The 8,861-nt window shown below is 45.5% G+C and overlaps 1 protein-coding gene across 3 annotated transcripts in view; it reads left to right on the top strand.

Moving 5' to 3' along the window:
• Positions 1 to 1,078: 1,078 nt before the first annotated feature.
• Positions 1,079 to 8,861, top strand: part of LOC137357029 (zinc finger MIZ domain-containing protein 1-like) — a 142,568-nt gene continuing 134,785 nt past the window's right edge. For 2 of the 3 annotated variants that reach the window (XM_068022966.1, XM_068022965.1), the window contains exon 1: positions 1,080 to 1,228. The gene's annotated coding sequence lies outside the window, so the exon portion shown is untranslated. Of the gene's footprint in view, positions 1,229 to 8,861 lie in introns of all 3 variants that reach the window. The other variant, XM_068022967.1, reaches the window with a different exon arrangement.

The following is an 8,861-nucleotide window of genomic DNA, read 5'->3' as shown; positions in this document are numbered from 1 at the left end:
ATGAGCGTAGGAATTTAGAATACAAATCGGGTCGGAATATGTGACTCAAAAATGGGGGATGAACAAATTATCTCCGTGTGTCCTGATCCCGTTCTCTCTGCTCCCTAATCCTCTTTCACCTGAAGTCTACACTTGGGCCTGATTTTAACTGTAGGCCAGTTAATTGAACCCCAATTCGGCTCCATATTCCTTAACAACCCAATCTATCAAAAATCTATCGATCTCAGATTATTAATCGAGCTAGCAGCTACTGCTTTATGTGGGAGAGAGCTCCTCACTTCCACCTACCTTTGCATGAAGGGGTATTTCCAAACATCTCTCCTGAATAACCTGGCTCTGATTTTGCAGTCCCGTACAGCCCCACCAGTGGAAAAAATCTACCCTGTCAATTCCTTTCGAAAATCTACAAAGCCTCAACCAAATTGCCCCTTAACTTTGTATATTGTTATGAAGTTGCTTCTGTATTTTTTGCTTCAGTATGTTGTTTGAGGACTCATATTTAAATTGTGGAGATGGATTCATTGGCAGGCTGAAGATTTTCTAAATGCTAGAGTTTGTTTTGTTGTTGACAGTTCACTGAAAAGACACTGAGATGTTGCTTGAAATCATGTGCCTGAAGCTCAATAAACAACAGAAACCTTGGTGACCTGGGGAAGCTGTTTACAGAGAACTCGCGTGTCAAGGTTTATGGCGGTCAGGAGGTTGACTTTCTGTTTGTGGTTTCACTTCTGAGATATTGTTTCGGTTCAGTTGGGGCGTTGAACTGCTTTGAAGGTGGTTGGTGCGATGCCACTGTATTATTATTCCTTCTCTGATTATTTCTAATATCAGAAACTCTTATTCTGATTTTCTGATCTGTGGAATTAAACCCGCATTTTATCAGCCGCGGCTGGTGAGGCTCAGGTTGAAGGTGTGCAAACGATGAGGATTTCAATCCATTCCAGTCTTTCCTGGACTCCTGTTAGGGTTTTACCAATGGTCGACAAGCATGGCCCTCTGGTAACAGAATAGCCAATGTAACCTGACACTTCTAGTGGCTGTGTTCTGTGTAATGCGAGGTTGACTCACTCACTCCAGCACCGACATCAGGCCAGTGTTTTCTTGCCTCCTGTGAGCAGAAGAGGCAAAGCAAGAGGAGAGCAGGGGCCAAGGAGAGGGGCAAGTCCAGCTCATGCTCCCCTCTTCAGTGCAGTACCCTGTACCCCTTCTCCTCTCCCTGCTTGAATGTGTAAGTATGCTGAAATTTATTGGCTGTTTGTTTGTTTGTGAGGGAGGGTGGGAGTGTCTGATTTTTATGCCTTTGTGAATGGAAATTGCCTTGCAATGCAGTGTGTGAATTTCAGCACTCCAACTCCCCTCACTGCCCTGAACAATGAGAAGACAGATTATTCATTGGCAAACAAGGGGGGGGGGGGGGGCTGGTTTGATTGAATTGGTGTATTTGCCCCCGTGCTCCTTTGACTTGTCATTTGTAAAGGCTTAGAGCGGGGGATTGCGGTGTAGGTATTAAAACTCTGCTGATTCAGGTGAGCCCTTAACAGAGAGGGGGCAGGAGGGAGGAAATTATCCAGATCCCAGGGGGTTGAATGAGTGTGAAACTGTTGTGTGGGAGCTCTTATTGAGAATAAGTTGGGAGTTGGATGCCCGAGGTGTGTTGTATTGCTGACTATGGCGAGGGAATGCAGTATCTCCTGGGTATTGTGTGTGCACTTCCATTCAGATTTCTGTCTTGCTCACATATCTCTGCAGTACCAATCAGAAGCCGATTACACGGACCCACATTACTACTTGGTGTCTAGCCCAAGTCACTATCTAACCTAGGGGACCAATGATGAGGACAATCTCGTAACCCTGCCGAGTATCAGTTAACTTGACACACACACGCAAACGCAAACACACACCCTATAGAATCGGCTGCTTCATCCTTTAGAGAGAAGAAAGCTGAGCAGTGACCCAAAGTTTGGACTTGACGCGTGTTGCGGGGTGAGTGCGCGGATAAATCATTAGCAGATGGGCCCTTAGTTTAATGTATCATCCAAAAAGACAGAATCTCCAACAACGCAGCACTCCCTCAGTGCTACACGGGGAGCGTCGGATTAGATTCTGTGCTTACACCTCTGGAGTGAGGCTTGAAGTTGCGACATTCTGACTCAGAGGCAACAGTGCTACCTACTGAGCCACGCTATGCACTCTTATTAGGTAATTACAGAATCGATACAGCGCAGAAGGAGGCCATTCGGCCCATCGTTTCCACACTGGCTCTCTGAAAGAGCAACTCCCTCAGTTCCATTCCCCTGCCTTCTCCCCATAACCCTGCACATTCTTCCTTTTCATATAACGGTCTAATTCCCTTTTGAACGCTTCAATTGAACCTGCCTCCACCACACTCTCAGGCAGCGCATTCCAGACCTTAACCACTCACTATGTGAAAAAGTTTTTCCTCATGTCACCTTTGCTTCTCTCACCAAATACTTATCGATCCTTTCACAAGTGGCGACAGTTTCTCTCTATCTACCCTGTCCAGACCCCTCATGATTTTGAATACCTCTATCAAATCACCTCTCAGCCTTCTCTTCTCCAAGGAAAACAGTCCTATCTTCTCCAATCTATCTTCATAACTGAAATTCCTCATCCCTGGAACCAATCTCGAGAATCTTTTCTGTACTCTCTCCAATGCCCTCACGTCTTTCCTCAAGTGTGGTGCCCAGAACTGGACGCAATACTCCAGCTGAGGCCGAAGTAGTGTCTTATACAAGTTCAACATAACTTTCTTGCTGTTGTACTCTATGCCCCTATTAACAAAGCCCAGGATACTGTATGTTTTATTGACCGCTCTCTCAACCTGTCCTGTCACCTTCAATGACTTATGCACATATACACCCTGGTCCCTCTGCTCCTGAACCCCTTTTAGAATCGTACCCTTTATTCCATATTGTCTCTCCATGTTCTTCCTACCAAAACGAATCACTTCACATTTCTCTGCATTGAACTTCATCTGCCACCTGTCTGCCCATTCCACCAACTTGTCTCTGTCCTTTTGAAGTTCTACACTATCCTCCTCGCAGTTCACAATGCTTCCAAGTTTCATATCATCTGCAAACTTTGAAATTGTGCCCTGTACACCGAGGACTAGGTCATTAATATATATCAGGAAAAGCAAGGGTCCCAACGCTGATTCCTGGGGAACTCCACTACAAAATTTCCTCCAGCCTGAAAAACATCCATTAATCACTTCTCTTTGATTCCTGTCACTCAGCCAATTTCGTATCCATGTTGCTACCATCCCTTTTATTCCATGATCTATAACTTTGCTCCCAGGTCTGTTGTGTGGCACTGTATCAAATGCCTTTTGAAGGTCCATGTACACCACATCAACAGCATTGCTGTCATCAACCCTCTCTGTTACCTCTTCAAAAAACTTCAGCAAGTTGGGTACTGCCTGTGTGGAGTTTGTAAGTTCTCCCTGTGACCACGTGGGTTTTTGCTGGGTGCTCCGGTTTCGTCTCACAGCCAAAGACTTGCAGGTTGATAGGTAAATTGGCCATTGTAAATTGCCCCTACTGTAGGTAGGTGGTAGGAGAATTGTGAGGATGTGGTAGGGAATATGGGATTAATGTAGGATTAGTATAAATGGGTGGTTGATGGTCGGCACAGACTCGGTGGACTGAAGGGCCTGTTTCAGTGCTGTATCTCTCTATGACTCAATGACTCTAAGTTAGATAAACATGATTTTTCCTTAAGAAATCCATGCTGGCTTTCCTTAATTAACTCGCATTTGTCCATGTGACTATTGATTTTGTCCCGAATTATTTTTTCTCAAGGTTTTTCCACCACCAAAGTTAAACTGACTGGCCTGTAATTGCTGGGCTTATCTTTACACCCTTTTTTGAACAAGGGTGTAACGTTTGCAATTCTTCAGTCATCTGGCACCACCCCCGAGTCTCAGGAAGACTGAAAAATTATGACCAGTGCCTCTGCGATTTCCACCCTCACTTCCCTTAGTATTCTTGGATGCATCACATCTGGCCCTGGTGCTTTATCCACTTTAAGTTCAGACAGCCTATCTAATACTTCCTCCATATCAATTTTAAACCCCTCTAATGTCTGACTTACCTCCTCTTTCAACATTGCCTGGGTTGCATCTTCTTCCTTGGTAAAGACAGATTCCCACGAATCAGTGGAGATGTCACATTTTTTAAGGGAGGCTTTAAGAACATCCTTGTAGCGTTTCCTCTGCCCTCCTGGTAGCCTCTTGCAGTGACGGAGCTCGGAGCAGAAAGCTTGTTTTGGGAGTCTTGTGTCAGGCATGTGGAGATGTGGCCTGTCCAACGTAACTGACTAGCCACGAGCAGTGTCTCGATACTGGGGATGTTGGCCTGAGAGAGGACACTGATATTGGAGCACCTGTCCTGCCACCGAATTTGCAGGATCTTGCGGAGGCACCGCTGGTGATATTGTCCCAGGGCTTTGCGATGTCTGATGTCCAGTATCTATGTTTCCGACAGGAGGACAGGTAACACTGCGGCCCTGTAGACCATGGGCTTGGCGCTAGGTTTGAGGTTTTTGTTGTCAAACGCTCTTTTCCTCAGATGACCGTAGGCTGCACTGGCACGCTGGAGGGACTCACTTGCATGCACACACAGTGCTTGCACACACTAAATTGTGCATTTTTCCTCTTGCCTCGTCTTCAGCTTTATACAATGTGCTATGCATGGGCATTAAACTGGGGCACCCTGTCTGCCCTCTTCGGTTGAAGTAAAACTTGCCCAGGCACTATTTTGAAGAAAAGCAGGGGCGTTTTCCCTGGAGTCATGGCCAATATTTATCCCTCGACCACCCATTCATCAGCAAACTAGTCATTATGACATTGAGTATTGCTGAAAATGGAGCCATTTTGCCGAAGCTTTTTGTCTTGCACTCATCTGGACAATTCGCAAGAATACCAATGTAAGGGAAAGCAACAAATTTATACCGAATGACAAGAGAGCTGATTGTTTGGCAAGTGGACTCTGATTGGTAGAGGCGTTGCCATGGGAATGCACCAGTTCATGGTGACTGACAGTTAACTGCCAAGCTTTGTTGACATTGCTGTTGATTGGAGTTTGCTCTGGGGCACCACATAGGAAAATTAAGCAGGGTTTGTATTCTTCAAACCAACTCAAATGTCAGTCTCCAATTTTCATTCCTTCATTCATGGCGACCATGCCTTTAGCTACCTGGGCCCTGAGCTCCGGAAATTTATTTGTTTGTTCCTTTCCCTTACAATGGTATTCTTGCGAATTGTCCTGATGAGTGCAAGATGAAAAGCTTCGACAAAATGTCTGTTTTCAGCAATACTAAAGTCAGGAGAGGTGTATAACAGGCCAGCTAATCCAATACGGCCAACAGTTAAAGTGACTCCCAGTGTTCCAAAACGTTTTTCGACTGGGCTTTGTGTTTAATCTGTTGTCAGCTCTCCATTTGACCATTTAAAATATTCTAATGTCCATTCATTTAATTAGGTACTGTCAGTGGTCAATGTAATATAGGATTACGTTCAGTGAATATCTACTCTGTTATAGATGAATGTTGTATGTATGTGAAGAGGTTATATATGATATAATACATATGATTATTAAGACCGTCTATTTCCACCTCCATAATATTGCCTGATTTTGCCCTTGTCTCAGCTCAGCTCATCTAGACTTGACATTTCCAACGCACTCCCGGCTCGTCTCCCACATTCAACTCTCTGTAAACTTGAGGTCGTCCAAAACTCTGCTGCCTGTGTTTTAACCCGCACCCAGTCCCGTTCCCCTATCACCCCTGTGCGCTCTTGGCTCCCGGTCAAGCAACGTGTTGATGTTAAGATCCCGTCCTTGTTATCAAATCTCTCCATGGCGCCTCCCCTCCCTATCCCTGTAATCTCCTCCAGCCCCAGCTCCTATGAGATATCTGCATTCCTCTAACTCTCGCCTCTTAAGCGACCCTGATTTTAATTGCTTCAGTTGCCTGGGTCCTAAACTCTGGAATTCCCTCCCTAAACCTCTCCGCCTCGCTTTCCTCCTTTAAGACACTCCTTAAAACCTACCTCTTTGACCAAACTTTTGGTCATCTGACCGAATACCTCCTTTGTTTGCTATGTTAAGGGGAGGTACGGACTTATTTAAATAGCAGGCAAGTAAATTCCAAACGGACACATTATACCACATTATATCAGAAGTGACACAAGTGCAAGTGAGTTATTTTGATAAGTGGGTTATCTAGTGTGTTCTATGTCGCCCTTGCAGAAAGGCCGCAGGTTACTGTATTTCTAAACAAAAGTTGTAATTCAAGGCAATCTTTTAACAGATTTCTTTTTGACTGAAATGGGAGTTTGAGTGCAGGATGAGAGGACGCCGATTAAAGGTTTAGTAACCTCAAGTGAGATTAAAGTATAGAATTTTTTTCCCCACTGCGCTGTCGAAATGATTAACTCCTTCAAATAAAGGAGCTAGATAGAACTGGTGGAAAATGGACTCGGGGCACGTACATCTTTCTTACATTCATGTGGGCTGACGTGAGGGATTTGAGGCACTAGGGCATTTCTCTGTCACTGTGTGTTTGTGTGGCCCATCAGTGCAATGGAAGCAAGTGAAAAATTGCACTGACAAATCAGTGAGTAGATGTAATGACGGAAGGACGAAAGGAGAGACAAGGTGAGTGAGAAGGAAGGAAAAAGAAGTTGGAGAATTAGTTCGTAGACAGGTTATACTTCAGAAAGCCAGTTGGTGAAGGATAGTACTGGAACCAATCTTCAGTTTAACATTTATTTCCAGAGTGAAATAGTACAAGCATACATCTCCTAACTCAACTGCACCATAGTTTCAGCTCAAGTGAAACCCCAATTATTACCCTCCATCTGCATATACAATTAACACACATGCCCAGGGCCACTCAATGCTGTAAAGAGGAGCAATCCTTTGCAAATTTTGGACAGTAGTTTCAGCACTTTCTGCCTGAGATTTGGGTGTTTGTGCAGAGTGAGAATTATTTCATGGCAATAATTGTAGCAGTAAACTTTATGGGGACTTTATTTTCAGTCGCGTGCTTTTTTCTGCAAAAGGTTTTATATTGCCGTTTTAAAAATCTCTTTTGGGGTGCTGATCAAGTGATGCTGTTGTCAGTCTCTAAGTGGAAAGCAGAAAGTCGGACTTGCATTTATATAGCGCCTTTCACGGCCACCGGACATCCCGACGTGCTTTACAGCCAATGAAGTGCTTTTGAAGTGTAGTCGCTGTTGTAATGCAGGAAACGTGGCAGCCAATTTGCGCACAGCAAGCTCCCACGAACAGTAATGTGAGAATGACCAGATCATCTGCTTCCTTTTGTGATGTTGGTTGCAGGACACCGGGGTTAACTCCCCTGCCCTTCTTCGAAATAGTGTCCAGCTGAGAGAAATCGGTTTCTAGATGCTCAAAGTGGCTTGAGCACAACGTCAAGGTGCTGAGCTGCTTAGTGAAGAACCAAGTTGATGGCATAAGACAATTGTTCTTGGCTAGTCCTTCCTGTAAATGGGACTACCAACGATGTCATCGGTGATTTAGGCTATTTAAACTCATTTGAGCATTGTCAATGAAGGAAAGATTGGCTATTATGTGTGCTTCTTAAATATCCCAAAGTAGTCAGCCCACAATGACTTTCCAGGACCATTGAGTACTTTCAGTGAGAGCCTACTGACGCCAAGGAGATGAATGATCAGGTCATTTGTTCCTAGTGGCGTTGGCTCAGGGAGGAATGCTGATCAGGACACTGGGAGAATCCATTGCTCTTTGAATACTGTCATGGAAGAGGTAGATGGGGGTCCCTGGTTTAACGTCTCGTCTGATGAACGCCATCTCCAACAATGCAGGACTCTGAAACAAAAGCAGACGGGGAGAGCAATAGTGATAGGAGATTCGGTAAGGGGAGCAGATTGGCGTTTCTGCGGCCGCGGACGTGAATCCAGGATGGTGTGTGGCCTCCCTTGTGCCAAGGTCAAGGATGTCGCTGAACGGCCGCAGAGCACGCTGAGTGGGGAGGGTGAACAGCCAGCGGTCATGGTCCCCATTGGTACCAACGACATCGGTCGGAAGAGGGATGTGGTCCTGCAGGCAGAGTTTAGGCAGCTACTTAAGAAATTAGCAAGCAGGACCTCAAATGTAGTAAGCTCCGGATGACTTGGTACTACGCCCAAGTAGTAGAGGATGAAGCAGTGAATGCGTGGCTGGAAAGATGTTGCAGGAGGGAGGGCTTTAGATTCCTGGATGTAAGGTGTTCGGGGAAGATAGGAAAGTGGGAGGGGTGACAATTTTGATTAAGGAGAACATTGCAGTGCTGGAGAGAGAGAGAGAGAGAGGATGCCCCAGAGGGGGTCAAGGACAGAATCCATTTGGCTGGAGTTGAGGAACAAAAGGGATGCATTTACATTGCTCAGTGTGGGGGAGAGGGTGGCGTAGTGGTAATGTCGCTGGACTTGCGTTAACTTACCTTCAGGCCCCGCGGACACGGGTTCAAACCCCACCTTGGCAGCTGGCGGAATTTCAATTCAGTGAACCAATGGCTTCAATTCATGAATTAAAATCTGGAATTAACAGTCGTGGCGCCATGAAGCTATCATCAACTGTTGTAAAAGCCCGCCTGCTTCATTAATATCCTTCAGGGAAGGAAATCTGCCATCCTTACTGGATCTGGCCCACATGTGACTCCAGACCCACGGCAATGTGGTTGACTCTTAACTGCCCTCTGCAATGGCGTCGCAAGTTGTCAAGGGCGATGAAGGATGGGCAACAAATGATGGCCCTGCCAGTGACGCCCACATCCCATGAAAAGAACGAAGAAAAATGCCCTATTGAGTTAGGTTT

This window comes from Heterodontus francisci, chromosome 47 (assembly GCF_036365525.1).
Source record: "Heterodontus francisci isolate sHetFra1 chromosome 47, sHetFra1.hap1, whole genome shotgun sequence".
Taxonomy (NCBI): domain Eukaryota; kingdom Metazoa; phylum Chordata; class Chondrichthyes; order Heterodontiformes; family Heterodontidae; genus Heterodontus; species Heterodontus francisci.
The sequence above is the reverse complement of the archived record's forward strand: the minus strand, read 5'-3'. Positions and strand labels throughout refer to the sequence as shown.